This window comes from Medicago sativa, chromosome 3 (genome assembly GCF_051527215.1).
Source record: "Medicago sativa cultivar Bolivia chromosome 3, Bolivia_mono, whole genome shotgun sequence".
NCBI classification, from domain to species: domain Eukaryota; kingdom Viridiplantae; phylum Streptophyta; class Magnoliopsida; order Fabales; family Fabaceae; genus Medicago; species Medicago sativa.
Genome location: NC_140751.1, coordinates 3914249 through 3931416, shown reverse-complemented (window position 1 = coordinate 3931416; position 17168 = coordinate 3914249). Strand labels below are relative to the sequence as shown.

Genomic DNA, 17168 nt, shown 5'->3' with positions numbered 1-17168 from the left:
ACACTATTCATTAAGCATATAAAGAATTGAATTGTTAGAGAGACATTAATAACAAATTATAGATCGAAAAGTTTTAATTCAACCCAAATTACAATGACTCTTGGAGTATGGTTGCAGGAGCAATTACTATTCATTGAGCATATAAAAAATTGAATTGTTAGAGACACATTAATAAAAAATTATAGGTTGAATTTTTTTAATTCAAACCAAATTACAAGTGACTCTTGGAATATGGTTGTAGTTAGGGTTGTTCGCAATGCGGTTTGGATCGGTTTTAAGGTAAAATGTCATCCGATTCAAAAGAAAAATTACAATTGGTTTGGTTTGGTTTGGATGATTATTCTAAAAAAATCCGAACAGATCCGAGTCCAAATATATGCGGTTTAATTTGGTTCGGTTTTTGGATATCGAAAATGCAAAATATTTTTTTCTTTACTTTTTTTTAAGAATATATATTTTTTATTAATATTACACAAACACAGTAAAATAATAGATTTGATGCAAAATATATTTAAAAATTAAAATTACTGTATGAAAATTATCAATATTTTTAAAACATATGAAGTAGTAATTAATATATAAGATTAAAAACTAACTAGCAATGTAATAATGCAATATATAATACTAATAAAAGAAGAAATGAGTATTAATATTTATTTTTGCGGTTTGGTTCGGTTTTAAAAAAGTGATCCGAAATCCGATCTGATCCTAGCAGTTTTTACAAAACAACATCCAAAAATATTCGGTTTTTTGCGATTTTTGGTTTTTTTGGATCAGTTTGTGGATTTATTTTGGATCGGTTTTGTTGACCAGATTGCTACTCCAAATCACGTTTTCGCTTAAAATGATGTGTTTTTGGAGGTGTAGGGAGGGTTTGGCGATAAATGTGATGAATTTCTGCTAGATTCTAGGTGAACCTTATATATTCAAACATTTCGGATTATACAATCTGAAACATTCCGACATTTTTCTCACTTTTTTAAAAGTGGATATTTTGGATTATACATTCCGAAATATAAAAATAAAACTCGGATTGTATAATCCGAAGGTTGTTTAACCCTATTTTTGTCAAGGATGACTCTCAGCCATGCTGGCCTTCATGTGCCCATCAAAATTCTTTTCCTATAAGAAGTTAAGAACTGGCGGGGGTAACACAATTACATGTGCCCATCAAAATTTAAACCATTGGACCAAACAACATCCATTCCTATTTATTCTGGCCTTCATGATCCTCCAATCGAAGAAATTCACACAGCATCCATTCCTATTTATTCCCAATCTCTGTTGTGCTACATAGAACCTTAATTTTGGATAGCTAGCCTCTGTTGTTGAGAAATGGCGCATGTTAGCAGTGATGGGGAAGAACAACCAAACAACACCATCCTTACGGTGGGAACCATAACATCTCCGCCGCCACTTCCCACTCTTCCGTTTGATGTCCTTCCTGAGATTCTTTGTAGGCTTCCGGTCAAATTACTCGTACAGCTTCGATGTCTCTGTAAGTTGTTTAATTCTTTAATTTCCGATCCAAAATTCGCAAAGAAACATCTTCAATTGTCAACTAATCGCCACCACCTCATGTTAACATGTCGATTCACCTCAAGTGAGTGGCTTCTGTTTGATTCCCCAATCCCATCAATTTTCTGTACTTCTAATGTTGTTACACAGACACAACTTTACCCTCCTAATAGTATTACACGTCCACATAACTTTGTGTGCGTGCTGGGCTCTTGTGATGGCATCTTTTGCGGCACGCTCAAACGTGGTTCTTATTTTCTGTGGAACCCTTCCATTAGAAAATTTAAGTTATTGCCTCCATTGTAAAATTCACTCAAAGGTGATCGTGTTGGCATAAGCTTTGGATATGATCATTTCATTGATAATTATAAGGTCATTGTTGTTTCCTCCAATAATGATGTTTTTGTTAATACTTTGGGGACTGATCACTGGAGAAGAATAGAGGACATCCCATATGATCAATGCATCTTTCGATCTGGAATATTTATGAGTGGCACTGTTAATTGGTTGGCAAGTGATGATTCAAGTATTCTTTCTCTTGATTTAGAGAAGGAGTCATATCAACAACTTTTGCTACCTCATTATGAGATTCAAAATTTTCTGCAGACTTTGGGTGTGGTGAGGAATTGCTTGTGCGTCTTTGCAAAAAGTGATATGTTTTTGGATGTTTGGATTATGAAGGAGTATGGAAAAAAGGATTCTTGGTCTAAATTGTATAGTGTTCCTATCATGCAAGATCGGGGTTTCAAACCCTATACTGTTTCATATATTTCTGAGGATGACCAACTGCTGGTGGAGTTTGTTTATATGCGAAGTGGCATTCCAAAGTTGGTTGTTTATGATTCCAAGACCGGTACTTTGAATATTCCTGAGTTTCAAAACAACTATAGACAATTATGCCCAAATGTCTACATTGAGAGTTTGATATCACCTTAAGCTGGGATTCAACTGCAACATATATATGGTTAGTTTTTTGTTTGTGTTATTTATTTTAGGAATGTTTTGATTATTGGTGACTTGTTGTATCATTGTTAATCAATAGTTGATGAAATCTATAGGTTGAACTATGGAAAATCCAATACTTGTTGGATCATTGTTAATCACCTTAAGTGGCAATTTTATGTCTGCTTTTATTTTCAATAGTGTGGTTAATTTGTGGTTATTTTCAATACTGGTTGATGAATTGGGTTGAATTTCAACTACTTTGATTTGTCAGAATTGCCAACCAGTTTGGTTTTTCCATGTTGAATTGAACCAAAACCACGCCTGTAGTTTAGTCAACTATATTAACAAAGCAGTGTCACCACTGACAACAGTTACTGAGTAAACTTTTCAAGTATTTTTTCCTTCCCAAATTTTTAGTTTACTAATGTAAAGTTCTATGCACATTTGCCTTTTCCTGAATATAAGTCTAATATATGCACTTTCATGAGTAGCTAATCTAGTTGTATTTCTTTGACAAGTACTACATTTTGTTGCATAATGGAATTTATTCTTGCAGTGCTTCTATTTTATGATGTAAAAATATAGGTCATTTCTTTCCTCTTTTTTTTTTTTTTTGAAAGACATATAATCAGTTAGTTATCTTGAGATTGAGAGAATAGAGTCATAATCTTGAAAACTTCAGTTTTCCCGTGACAGTTTGGGATAACATGGTCATTCTCTGTGTTTGTTTTATTTCCTTAATTGACTTAATTATTTTATACACTTGTCTGGTATGATAGTATAGCCGAGTTGCATCTCTTCTTAGGAAAATATGAGTTTAATTATTGAACAAAACCCACAAAATGGGACTAGAAGATTCATTTTCTTAGATTTTAAAATCCTTTTTTTCTCATTGTTTTACAAGGTTTTCTTTCAATATTAAGTAACCTTTCTAGTAATGCTAGTTTAGTATTGCTAGATGATTTGACTCTCTTGCCTCTTTTGGTTAACTTGAACTTGTTTCATTTCATATCATGCTAGTTTTTGGCTCACTTATAGAAACAATTTCTAAGAAACATCTTCACTATGGAATTGGCCTACCCTTGTAGCTCTCACCTCAGCAATTCTGTTTAAAGCATATCCCTCCCTCTTCTCTCGTATGTGTGTGTGTCTATATACACACACACACACACACACACACACACACACACACACACACACACACAGATATATATATATATATATATATATATATATATATATATATATATATATATATATATATATGAAACTCATAGGTTGCTATATCATGCTTTGAAACCTGTAGCAATTCATTTCTCTAGACCCTTCATATGTAAGGGCACATCACTCTACTTTTGTGAGCAACATAAAGTTTCATCCTTGAAGAAATCATCATCTTGCTGTGAAAATAAGGTATTAAAAAAGTATTTAAGGATGAGAAACAACAATTCAATAGATTTTTTGAAGCATAAGGTTTACTTCATCGACGACTCAAAATGTGGTTGACAATTCCTACACCCTTGTTGGAACTTAGTTTCACATGGATGATGAAAGTACTTGTTTTGATGTTTTAGTTTCAACATGTTTGCAACCAACTAAATTTAGATGACTCAACGGCCAACCAAATCCTTTTCTATGCCGAACATCGTAGCCATATTCTAACATGAATCAACTAAGTTATTATTTTCTGTCCCCACACTGCATTTAGCAGGGTTGCTCTATTTTCTAAATGACATCATCATTGTCCTCTCTCCTCCATATGATTCCTCTCTTCTCTCTTCATGTACAAATAGTCCCTTCTTGTTCTATGCATCAAATTTCACCTAGATACTTCACCAAATCCAAAATTAGCTTAAGCAAAGACTCAAAAAACTAAATGACAGTTTGGTCATTTTTTGTGTTTGTTATTAGCTCATTTAACTTAATTGCTGTATACACTAGTCTAGTATGATAGTGTGATCAATGCAAAATTATTATTAAATAGAAAATGTATACATGCATCATAGTACAGGTGCATTGCATCTATACTTTGGACAATGGGTTTGGCTGGGTTTAATTGTGGATAGGAATAGAATATTCATTTTCTTAGATTTTAGAATCCTTTTTCTGTCGTTGTTATTACAAGATTTTCTTTCAATCTTAACTAACTTTTAGAAATACTAGTTTAGTTTTTGGCTCACTCTTGGAAACACCTTTACCATGGAATTGGCTCACTCTTGTACTCCCACATATATAGTTCTCACCTCCGCAAGTGATCTTGTACAGGACCGGCGACTACGATCTTATGATTTAAATAGTGATTTGGATAGTATTCACAAATTCAAATTGACAATAACCTTGGCTACAGTTTTTATGTTTTATCTCTTGCCTTTTGATAGTGTTTAATGGATTACAAGATAACTGATTATTCTTGTCGAATGTTTAATGTGAAAATGAAAGTTTTGTATGTTTTAGACTTTTATTTGCAGGAGATTTAAAGTTGTTTTGCTGCTAATATATATGGTCATCATATTGTTGTGTAAATGATATTATTGAATTCTTAGACGCACACATCAGTGTACAATTCCATAGCAATGGTGAAATGAGATTGTAATAAAGTTCATTTCCATGTGTGTTTGCCTTATAATATGCCTCATTATTTTAATTTTAAGGGTTTTGCTAACCAATGCCCTAAGGGCAATGGTTAAGAATTCCATTAATAGAAACTTTGTCTTGGAAATATAAGTCTTTACTTTTTTTTTAGCAATAATTACACCACTTTTCAATGCAAACTTACTTATTTTAGTACTTTAACCAATGCCCTAAGGGCAATGGTTAGCATTTCCCTAATTTTTTTTTTTTTGAAAACTCGGTATCCGATCCAAGAATCGACTAATCCGAGGGGACCAATCCCACCGCCCACTTGCGGGGGCCCCGTTTAAAGCCAGAGCAATCTCTGTATGGACTTAGCCCACCGAAATTGGCACGGGAATCGAACCTGAGACCTCTGGAGGAGCAAACTCCAAGATCCCAAGCCAACCACTAGGCCAACCCCAAATAGGTTGCATTTCCCTAATTTTAATTGCACGTGAAGCCTCAAAATAGGCTTATAACATCATAGTTGAAATGTCACTTTTTCAGGTTGATTGTGTTTGTTCGTTTCAGTCGAAGGGTTATTCGCAGGCTGGCTGAGTTGCTTATGTTCATTTTGTGGTCTGGAGCTTTGCTGAAGATGGCGGTGAAAAGGGGTGATAGTTCTAGTGTTGTGGAATTCCTAAGTTCATTTTAATTATTTCTTGTGGAGTCAAACTAGATGAGATGAAAAAACTATATGTTCTGTATAATTAGGAAAAACTTGTCTCCGACTTTTTTATTGTATGTTTGTATGAAAAATACAATCTTGAAGTCTATGTTTCACTGTGTTATTCTTGTTGTACCAGAAAAAGAGTAGTACTCTCCTGTTCCACATATTTATGTTAGGCTACCCCCATGGCAATGTTGTGTGTTTGATTCTGATCATCTCTGCATTTTTCATTTTGAAACCCCGTGACATTGTATCTATGTCATTTCAAGTCTGGTCTATATTTATTAATGCCGGCAAAATGGCTACATGAAGTTTCTAGAAATTGAGTTGTGATATAGTCCGTGAAAATTAAGTCCGGAGGACAAGGCTATATATGAATAAGAAAGACATAAGGCTAGAGATCACAATCACCATAAAGGTTTTGACAGGAACAATATGTAAGGAAAGATTGTGGCAGCTGTGCTTGAGCATAAAAAACTATTGTAATTAAGAGTCGAGTGCAGCAACATGGTGACAGGATTATGCCATGGTTTGGTGTCTGCGAGGCACACAAACGATGGAATATGGTAATTCATATTTTAAAAATATTTAACAAAAAATGATATTTTTATAAAATACAATAATGATTAAAAGTGAATAATTTTTTTAAAGGATTAAACTTGAAAGCTCATTATTTTGTAAAACCTAAAAACTTATATGACTTAAAGTTTTATGGTACGTAAAATGTAACTCAATTGACAATGTCGAAATTGTAAGATTGAAAAAACAAAATATTAATTGGAAACCAATATAAAAAAATTGGGAACCATTGGATACGATGATCATACGAATATAAAATTTAAAAAATAAAAAAATATGAGATACCAATATACGATACAGGCTGAGGAGTGAAGAGAGTGTAAATCATTGGAAAATAAAATTCACGTAGCGTCTGTTCCTGTTCTATTTCGCCAGAGCAATGGCGCAGAGTAGTGACGCCGTTTCTTCTCATCCACTCACGGTGGAAACAACCACCACTCCGAGGAAGCGATCCACCGGAACCTTAACATGCCCACCACCGGAGCTTCCAACTCTTCCTTTTGATCTCCTGCCTGAGATTCTCTGTAGGCTTCCTGTGAAATTACTCGTACAGCTTCGATGCCTCTGTAAGTTCTTTAATTCTCTGATCTCCTCCGATGTTTGGATTATGAAAGAGTATGGAAATCGAGAGTCTTGGAATAAATTGTATAGTGTTCCTAACATGCAAGATCGGGTCTCGAACCCTATACTGTTTCATATATTTCTGAGGATGACCAACTGCTGGTGGGGACTGCTGATATGCGAAGTGGCAATAGGAAGTTGGTTGTTTATGATTCCAAGAGTTTGAAAACAACTATGATTTGTTATACTCAAATGTCTATATTGAAAGTTTGATATCTCCCTAAGCTGGGATTCAACGGCAACATATATATGGTTAGTTTTTTGTTTGTTTGTTTTATTTTACGTCTTCTCTGATTTTTGCTGACTTGTTGGATCATTATTAATCAATGGTTGATGCAATCTATAAGGTTGAAAATGCTTTTATTTTCAACTGTTTGGTTAATTTGAGTTGCTGATTCTCTCATATCTTGCATTACATTTTAAATAGTTCACAATCATGAACTAAACTGAATATGTTATATAATACTATGTGATGTCACTTTCTAAAGATTATTGAATATCCAATTTTTGCACATATGTAGCTCTGAATGTTATGTTTTTAATAAGTGTTTCAGCAATGAGATGGAAGGTATCTGTTAGGGATTAAAGGAAGTAGATGGTGGTAATTACAGGCTATTGGCTTATGAAAAAGCTTATTTGGGACATATTAGATGTTTTGCAGTGAAGCTGCCTTTGTTGTTTGCAGCTTTTGAATTCAACAATTTCATTCACCTTTGTTCCTGATTTTGTTTAATGGCATTCTATAGTTCTTTTGTTGAATTTGGGTAATTGCCTATCAGTAAATGTAGATCATCATAAACTAGTGAGCCGCTTCAACCATTGGTGCTGCTTTCTTCATTCTATCAACTGGGAAGAGTTTGCATATTGCAACTGGGATCATGAAGTTGTAGAGAAGAATAAGCATCAAATAATTTTGAAAATTTGTGTAGTTGTATAATTTCTTAGTAGAAGTTTCTGCAGAAATAGTTTCAGTATCAGATGGTCCATCTTTTATTTTCTTTCATGTTATGTTGATAGAAGAATCCAATGGCAATGGCAAATAGAAAGAAGCAAAAAGAAACTTCAAGAATTAAATAGAAAGAAGTAAAAATCAATGAAGTTTCAATAAAAAAAATTCTCAAGAAAATGTTGAGAAATAATTTAGCGGAATAATTATTCTCTCTGATACCATATTATAATTCTTGATAGAACTCATAATTGAGAGAAAAGTATAGAAAATGGAAGTAATATTGATTATGAGAGAAGTGTTGTTACATCAAGTAGCCATTGCGGCTTATATAGAAAATTAGACCAACTAACTCCTAACTAATCTAACTAACATGTAACTAACTTTTACATCTCTAATAGCAAGTACATGTACATCCCATTTGCTTCGCAGATCGTCTCAGTTTTTTATTCAGTTGGTCATTTTGATCGTGCTTGCGATTCAACCTCCTTCATCAAGTAATTTTGATCTTGCTTGATCTTATATGTTATTTCCATTTTTTATATTTTTCTCTTAATTATGATTTCCATCGAGAAATTTTCTCAAGAAAATGTTGAGCAAGTGCATCCCATTCGCTTTGCAGATCGTCTCAGTTTTTGATTCAGTTGGTCGTTTTGATCTTGCTTGCGATTTGACCTCCTTCATGTGGTTGATAGGTGTCTTTTTATTTGCTAAATCGCTTTTAGTTTTTGATTTGGTTGGTCATTGCAATTGCTTTCTGAGTTTTGTTGTACTTGTAGACCTATTTTGTGTTGTGCTTCTGCTATTGGAGTATATTTTCCCATTAATTTACAAGTTTTCTCTTTAATTAATTTTGTTTAAGAGTGTGGATATTGTTTTAGGAGTGTGTATATTGGAGTCTTCATGACCTCTGTATAAGACATAGTTTATCTAATTGACTAATAAATGTTATGCTGACAACTATAAGGTTGCATCAAGTTTTTAAGTAAGTTCCTTATGGTTATTAACATTATAATTAGGAGTTTTATTCAGCTTAACTTGAACATCGGCTAACTTGACTAGGCTGTGCATAGTAGTTTTTGGATTGTTTCTGAAGATAACAACATACTTGTTACAAGCTCAGTTCCTATTGTACTTTGTATATAATTTTTTGATTTTGATTTGTAGATATTTGTATAGAGCATGACATATTCATAATTTGGTGCTGGTTTAGGAACATCAAATTAGTATATTACTATATTAGAATGTTAATGGAAATCAGAAAGCAACTAAGCAATTTAAAGCTGATGCATTAAAAAGAGACGGTAAAGATGAGATATCTTGTGTTATAGTTAGATTTTGGTGTTGATGTATTTTAATGCAGGTTTCTTTCGTAATGAAGTTTATAATACTTAATTAAGGGTATATATAAATACATATCTCTACATGGCATTCTAATTCACGGACTGCAAAAACATATGTTATATTGCATACTTTGTTGGAGTTAGTTCTGACTAAATTCATTAGGGTAATTTTCCAAAGAAAAAGGAAAGGGTGTTTCAACCTTCGAGTTGTTTACATATTAGATTTTGTTGTTTGAGATTGTTTGATTTGATTGCTTTATTTCAAATGTGAATATCAAGAGTTTGCATAAGAGAGAAGGAAAGTAGGAACCTATATGTAGATTGAGAATATACATCTAATCAGTGGTTGGAAATGGCTATTGTTTTGTTGAAAATTGGTCCCAACCTTATGAGCATAGTTTACTTTTTGTTGTTACTACCTACCTAATGGTCTAGTTCTGAGATCATCTGAGTTTAATTGTTTATATGATTTATGCTTTGCACTTTTTTATCTAATTGTGTAGTATGCACTGTCTGAATTGCTTAGGTTCATGTTGTGCTTTGCAGCTTTCTTGAAGATGATGGTGAGCAATGGCTGTGGAACTTCCCAAGAGATTTGTGTTGGCTGGAGTTTCTTTTTCTTTTTATTATAAATGGATATGATAAACTTGTATCTAGGTTGTGTGATTGTAAAGTATTGTGAAATGGATAATTATGGAGTTTTTTAATTGCATAATACATTTGGATGTTGTATTGTCCTTACAAAATCTTGGACTTTATATCTGTTATGCCTATGATATGAGAGGTTTGAAGAATATCCAATTAAAGTGACCTAGTAATCTGTCGACTTTCAGTAACTAACAAATTCTTAGATGTTAGTATTTTAATTTCTTTCGTCCAACCGAAACAAACTGAATTTAAATCTCTTTTTATTTAACTAGTACTAATAAATATGATATATTGGTGACTCTTTCTAGTTTCACCCCATGTAATCATAGTTACACCCAAATTTATTAAAATTTTTACAATAATACCAAAATTACCCTCTTCTTCTAAATTTCTAAAAACCCTTCTTTTACTATCATTCTGAACCCTCACCCCTTTTTCACCCACAAACCACCATGGATATGCAATCAATACCTACAAAAATCGTCAATTGAATCAACATCTCTTCCATTGATACGTACTCGATTAATACAAGTAAGTGAATTTCATAAATTTCTTCGAGTTTCTATTTATCGTTTGCTCTATGATCTATGGATGTTTATAGTTGTTGTTGATTTCACGTTTGTCTATCTACATCGATTTGTTTGATTTAAATTTAAGTTTACATATAGGTCTCACGTGAATTTAGTTTACGTACATATTCTAAAAAGGAATAACATACACCTAAACTCAGTTTACTTGGTGTATGTAAAATCAGTTTACATAAACTACGTAAACTCAGTTTGCGTGGTGTATGTAAACTCAGTTTACATAAACTACGTAAACTCAGTTTACATGAACTAAAACTCAGTCTTAACTTACTTATGTAAATTCAGTTTACATAGTGTATATAAACTCAGTGTACGTAAACTCAATTTACTTAACTCATGTAAACTGAGTTTACATACACTACGTAAACTGAGTTTACATACACTATGTAAATTGAATTTACGTATACATAATTAATGCGCAGTGAACATGAATAAAGGGTATATTAGTAACTTTGGGGTGTAACTTGGATTATTTGGGGTGTGGGTAGTATCTGTGTATAACGGTAAAAATAAAAGACAACACAAACACTATTTTAATTGTCACTATGAGCTTATCTCAGTTGGTAAAGACTATGTATAATACATGCAAAGGTCCGGGGTTCGAACCTCAGACACCACAAAAAAAAAGATTATTTTAATTGATCCGGGCGAGCTTAGCTTTAGCTGGTAATTGATCTCCGCGAGCTTAGTTCAATTGGTAGTGATATTACATATTATATGTAGTGGGGTTCGAACCCTAGACACCCCACTTTTGAACAAGCTTATATACTTGTACAATAAGTTAACTTATTTGTGTTACCAAACATAACCTTAAGAAATTGTGGTGCAAGACAGTTCTTTTTAGGGATGGTACCAGAAACTATTATACGTTGTGACACTGGATAGTGTTATACCCACATTGGAACTCTAACCCTAATTTGGAAACTCCACTCACTATGTCGTGGAATTTACATAGATAACTAGCCTATGTTTCAGTTCTATTTTTCAACCTGATACGGTAAATCGAACCTGTTTATTTTCATTTTGTCTCTATCATGTCCTTTATTTTTGTCGATGTTTATATTTTGACCGGATCAAACCTTATCCATTTTTATTGGGTCGTGCCAGGTTAAAAGGCCAAGCCAAATTTTGTACACTTTTTATTGACACTAACAAAATCAAAATCTGATCAATTTTAAGATATAATAGTTTTTTTGTTAACCTTCAATTTTTAAGAAAAATGAATTATGGTAATTTGGAGTTCTGTCGGAGGTAAGTAAAGTCTGACGAATAATTGTTCTACTAATGAATCGAATTCATTCTCCTAAATTTTTAGAACTTATTAATCATTTAAGTCAAATTGTTTTGTTATAATTAATTATATTTTGTTTTGATCATTTAAATTAAAATCGTATCAAATTAAAGTTATTGCAAATTTTAACATATTATTGAAAAGAAGAAAGAGTTCGTTCTTGTGAGTTTAGCTCAGTTGGCAAGGACAAGGCATAAAATATGCAATGTCAGAGGTTCAAACCCCGCCCACCACATAAGAAAAAAAAAAGAGTTTTGTATCACAAAAGTAGGGCTGGAAGGGCTGGAAATGAGTCGAGTCGAGTCGAACCCGTCTGAGCTCGACTCGATAAGAATTGACTCAGCTTGAAACTCGACTCGAGTTCGATACGAACCATTTTTTTAAGCTCAAGTTCGGCTCGTTTAACGTTCACGAGCAACTCGGTTCGGCTCGTTAGGTTCAACTTGTTTGCTCGAGTAACATAATTCAAAAGTTTTTTGTTTGTTTTTGTCAAAAAAATATCCCTTGACTTTTTAATTTACTTTTAAGAAACAAAAATTGAACTAATATTAAACTGTTGGCCATGTTGGTCTAAAGGCCACTATGGAAAAAATCATGCGCACCTTATAGGTTCTACTATAGTGCTACCCATACTATTGTGCTTTTATTTATAATTACTTGTCCTTACTGAAGTGTTTAAACTAACCGATGTGGGACAAATTTGAGTATACATATGTGTAGTTAAATGCCTAAGCTTCCACCAGTTTATTTTTTTTTTTGGTCCAGTAGCCTAGTGGCTGGATTCACACACATTATGTGTGGTGGGGAATCCGAGGTTCGAACCCCGGCCCCTGCACAAATTATCCCTGGTAGCTACCAACTGAGTTACACTTACGGGACAGCTTCCACCAGTTTATTATTAGCTTCTTCTTTTTTTTCTCTCTCTTTTTTTTTGAAGGATCTCTTTTCTTATAATTATTGATAATTGTTAATTATTGATAATTGTTAATTAAATCTCTAAAACCAAGTACTTAAATATCGGAAGAAGTTTGTAATAAATTAGATATTTTTTTTTTTAATATTTAAGTTTGTACTATGTTAATTTTTTTACTAACAGCGGAAACAATCACCGGAACAACCCAGCTTCCAACTCTTCCGTTTGATCTCTTGCCTGAGATTCTGTGTAGGCTTCCGGTGAAATTACTCGTACAGCTTCGGTGCCTTTGTAAGTTTTTCAATTCTCTTATTTCTGATCCAAAATTCGCAAAGAAACATCTTCAATTGTCAACCACCTCATGTTAAGATGTATCGACGACATCTCAAGTGAGTGGCTTCTGTTTGATTCCCCAATCCCATCAATTTTCTCTACTTCTAATGTTGTTACACAGACACAACTTTACCCTCCTAATAGTATTACACGTCCACATAACTTTGTGTGCGTGCTGGGCTCTTGTGATGGCATCTTTTGCGGCATGCTCAAACCTGGTTCTTATTTTTTGTGGAACCCTTCCATTCAAAAATTTAAGTTATTGCCTCCATTGGATAATTCACTCAAAGGTGGTCTTGTTGGCATAAGCTTTGGATATGATCATTTCATTGATAATTATAAGGTCATTGTTGTTTCCTCCAAAATAGAAGTTTTTGTTAATACTTTGGGGACTGATCACTGGAGAAGAATAGAGGACATCCCATATGATCACTGCATCTTTCGATCTGGAATATTTATGAGTGGCACTATTAATTGGTTGGCAAGTGATGATTCAAGTATTCTTTCTCTTGATTTAGAGAAGGAGTCATATCATCAGCTTTTGCTACCTAATTATGAGATTCAAAATGTTAAGTGGACTTTGGGTGTGGTGAGGGGTTGCTTGTGTGTCTTTGCAAGAAGTGATATGTTTTTCGATGTTTGGATTATGAAGGAGTATGGAAATCAAGAATCTTGGACTAAATTGTATAGTGTAAGTGTTCCTAACATGCAAGATCGGGGTCTCGAACCCTATACTGTTTCATATATTTCTGAGGATGACCATCTGCTGATAGGGTTTGTTGATACGCGAAGTCGCAATAGGAAGTTGGTTGTTTATGATTCCAAGACTGATACTTTGAATATTCCAGAGTTTGAAAACAACTATGATCCGATATACTCTTATGTCTACATTGAGAGTTTGATATCGCCCTAAGCGAGGATTCAACGGCATTATACATATGGTTAGTTTTTTGTTTGTGTTATTTATTTTACGCCTTCTCTGATTTTCAATAGTTTCGTTAATTTAAGTTGTTGATTCTCTCACATCTTGCATTATATTTTAAATAGTCCACATTCGTGAATTGCATTAAATGGTTACACTTTTGATTTTCTAGGATTTGGGTTACTATTTTGATGTTATAAGGTTTGCTTAGTACTCCACAAATTTCTTAATATTTGCTTCAAATCTTGCATAATGCATTATGAAATAAACTGAATATGTTATATAATACTATGTGATATCACTTTTTAAAGAATGTTGAATATCCAATTTTAGTACATATGTAGCTCTGAATATTAGTTTTTAACAAGTGTTTTAGCAATGAGATGAAAGGTATTTTTTAGGGATTAAAGGAAGTAGATGGTTATAATTACAGGATTTTGGCTTATGAATTGCTTATTTGGGACATATTAGATATTTTGCAGTGAAGCTGCCTTTGTTGCTCACAGCTTTCGAATTCAACAATCTCATTCACCTTTGTTCCTGATTTTGTTTAATGCAATTATATAGTTATTTGGTTGAATTTAGGTAATTGCCTATCAGTAAATGTAAATCATCATAAACTAGTAAGTCGCTTCAACTATTGGTGCTGCTTTTTTCATTCTATCAACTGGGAAGAGTTTGCATAATGCAACTGGGTCATGAAGTTGTAGAGAAGAATAAGCTTCAATGATAATTTTGAAAATTTGTGTAGTTGTATAATTTCTTGGAAGAAGTTTCTGCAGAAATAGTTTCAGTTACAGAAGGTCCATCTTTTATTTTCTTTCATGTTATGTTGATAGAAGAATCCAATGGCAATGGTAATGTTATAGAATCAGTCAATGCTACATCATCAACTCCTTTATTCTGTTGGGGCTCCTTCATTTTTGCTACTTGCTACGTCATCACCACCACTAACCTCTTACTGATCAGTGGTGATCAGATCATCTTCTGAGTCTCATTCTTAAGATCCTTCTCCATATGTTGGTCACAAGATATATTTTGATTTTCTGCAATCTGTAATTATTATCAATAAGTTCTATAAAATGTTAAAACTGAGATAGTATCAAGTTGAGTTAGAATTGGAGTCAGTTAGATTGAAAGGTGAGTGTATTGGAGATGAAGATCAACCAAAGCACTTTTTATCTTTTTGGAGGAAATTTAGATTCTTGATCAGAAATTTCAAGAATAGAATAGAAAGAAGTAAAAAGAAACTTCAAGAATAAAATAGAAAGAAGTAAAAATCAATGAAGTTTCAATGAAAATTTTATCAAGAAAATGATGAGAAAGAATTTAGTTGGTCGTCTCAGTTTTTGATTCAGTTGGTCGTTTTGATCTTGCTTGCGATTCAACCTCCTTAAAAAGGGCAACCCGGTGCACTAGAGCTCCCGCATATGCAGGGTCCGGGAAGGGGTCCCACCATTTGGTGTATTGTACGCAGCCTTACCCTGTTTTACGCAAGAGGCTGTTTCCAGGACTTGAACCCGTGACCTTTCAGTCACATGACAACAACCTTACCAGTTGCGATTCAACCTCCTTCATCAAGTAATTTTGATCTTGTTTGATCTTATATGTTATTTCCATTTTTTATACTTTTCTCTTAATTATGTTTTCCATCGAGAAATTTTCTCAAGAAAATGTTGAGCAAGTACATCCCATTCGCTTCGCAGATCGTCTCAGTTTTTATTCAGTTGGTCGTTTTGATCTTGCGTGCGATTTGACCTCCTTCATGTGGTTGATAGGTGTCTTTTTATTTGCTAAATCGCTTTTAGTTTTTGATTTGGTTGGTCATTGCAATTGCTTTCTGAGTTTTGTTGTACTTGTAGACCTATTTTGTGTTGTGCTTCTGCTATTGGAGTATATTTTCCCATTAATTTACAAGTTTTCTCTTTAATTAATTTTGTTTAAGAGTGTGGATATTGTTTTAGGAGTGTGTATATTGGAGTCTTCATGACCTCTGTATAAGACATAGTTTATCTTAATTAACTGATAAATGTTATGCTGACAGCTATCAGTATCAGGTAGTTTGTAAGCAAGTTCCTTATGGTTATTAACATTAGAATTAGGAGTTTTATTTAGCTTAACTTGAACATCGGGTAATTTGACTGGGCTGTGCATTGTAGTTTTTGGATTGTTTCTGAGGATAACAACATCTTACAAGCTCAGTTCTTATTGTGCTTTGTATATACTGATTTGATTTTGATTTTGATTTGTGGATATGTATAGAGCATGACATATTCATAATTTGGTGCTGATTTAGGAACATCAAATTAGTATATTACTATATTAGAATGTTAATGGAAATCAGAAAGCAACTAAGCAATAAAAAGTTGAGGCATTAAAAAGAGACAGACAGTAAAGATGAGATATCTTGTGTTATAGTTAGATTTTGGTATTGATGTATTTTAATCCAGGTTTCTTACGTAATGAAGTTTATAATACTTAATTAAGGGTATATATAAATACATATCTCTACATGGCATTCTAATTCATGGACTGCAAAAACATATGTTATATTACATACTTTGTTGGAGTTAGTTCTGACTAAATTCATTCGGGTAATTTTCCAAAGAAAAAGGAAAGGGTTTTTCAACCTTCGAGTTGTTTACATATTAGATTTTGTTGTTTGAGATTGTTTGATTTGATTGCTTTATTTCAAATGTGAATATCAAGAGTTTGCATAAGAGAGAAGGAAAGGAGGAAACCTATATGTAGATTGAGAATATTCATCAAATCAGTGATTGGAGAATGGCTATTGTTTTGTTGAAGATTTGTCCCAACCTAATGAGCATAGTTTAGTTTTTGTTGTTACGACCTACCTAATGGTCTAGTTCTGAGATCATCTGAGTTTAATTGTTTATATGATTTATGCTTTGCACTTTTTTATCTAATTGTGTAGCATGCACTGTCTGAATTGCTTGTGTTCATGTTGTGCTTTGCAGCTTTCTTAAAGATGGTGGTGAGCAATGGTTGTGGAACTTCCCAAGAGATTTCTGTTGGCTGGAGTTTCTTTTTCTTTTTATGTTATAAATGGATATGATAAACTTGTCTCTAGGATGTTGTATTTTTTTTTTTTTTTGTCAATACTTATATCTTTTTATTTAAAGCACTACTACCTATGTTCCTAACTCTCTTCACCAAAAAAAAAGCCTATGTTCCTAACTCTTTTATGGATATGATAAACTTGTCTCTAGGATGTTGTA

The 17168-nt window shown here is 33.2% G+C and overlaps 1 protein-coding gene and 2 pseudogenes across 3 annotated transcripts in view; all 3 read left to right on the top strand.

The window, feature by feature from the left end:
• LOC146935013 (F-box/kelch-repeat protein At3g23880-like) overlaps positions 1-9981 on the top strand; it is a 27497-nt gene extending 17516 nt beyond the window's left edge. Inside the window, exon 2 of the mRNA XM_085750239.1 lies at positions 9782-9981. The gene's annotated coding sequence lies outside the window, so the exon portion shown is untranslated. The remainder of the gene's footprint in view (positions 1-9781) is intronic.
• Positions 1196-5961, top strand: LOC146935014 (F-box/kelch-repeat protein At3g23880-like; annotated as a pseudogene). The gene is made up of 2 exons (XR_015030098.1): positions 1196-2482; positions 5584-5961. The product of XR_015030098.1 is annotated as an F-box/kelch-repeat protein At3g23880-like (transcript).
• LOC146935012 (F-box/kelch-repeat protein At3g23880-like) lies at positions 6621-17168 on the top strand (annotated as a pseudogene). Its single transcript, XR_015030100.1, has 3 exons — positions 6621-6853; positions 12928-13948; positions 16908-17168. The product of XR_015030100.1 is annotated as an F-box/kelch-repeat protein At3g23880-like (transcript).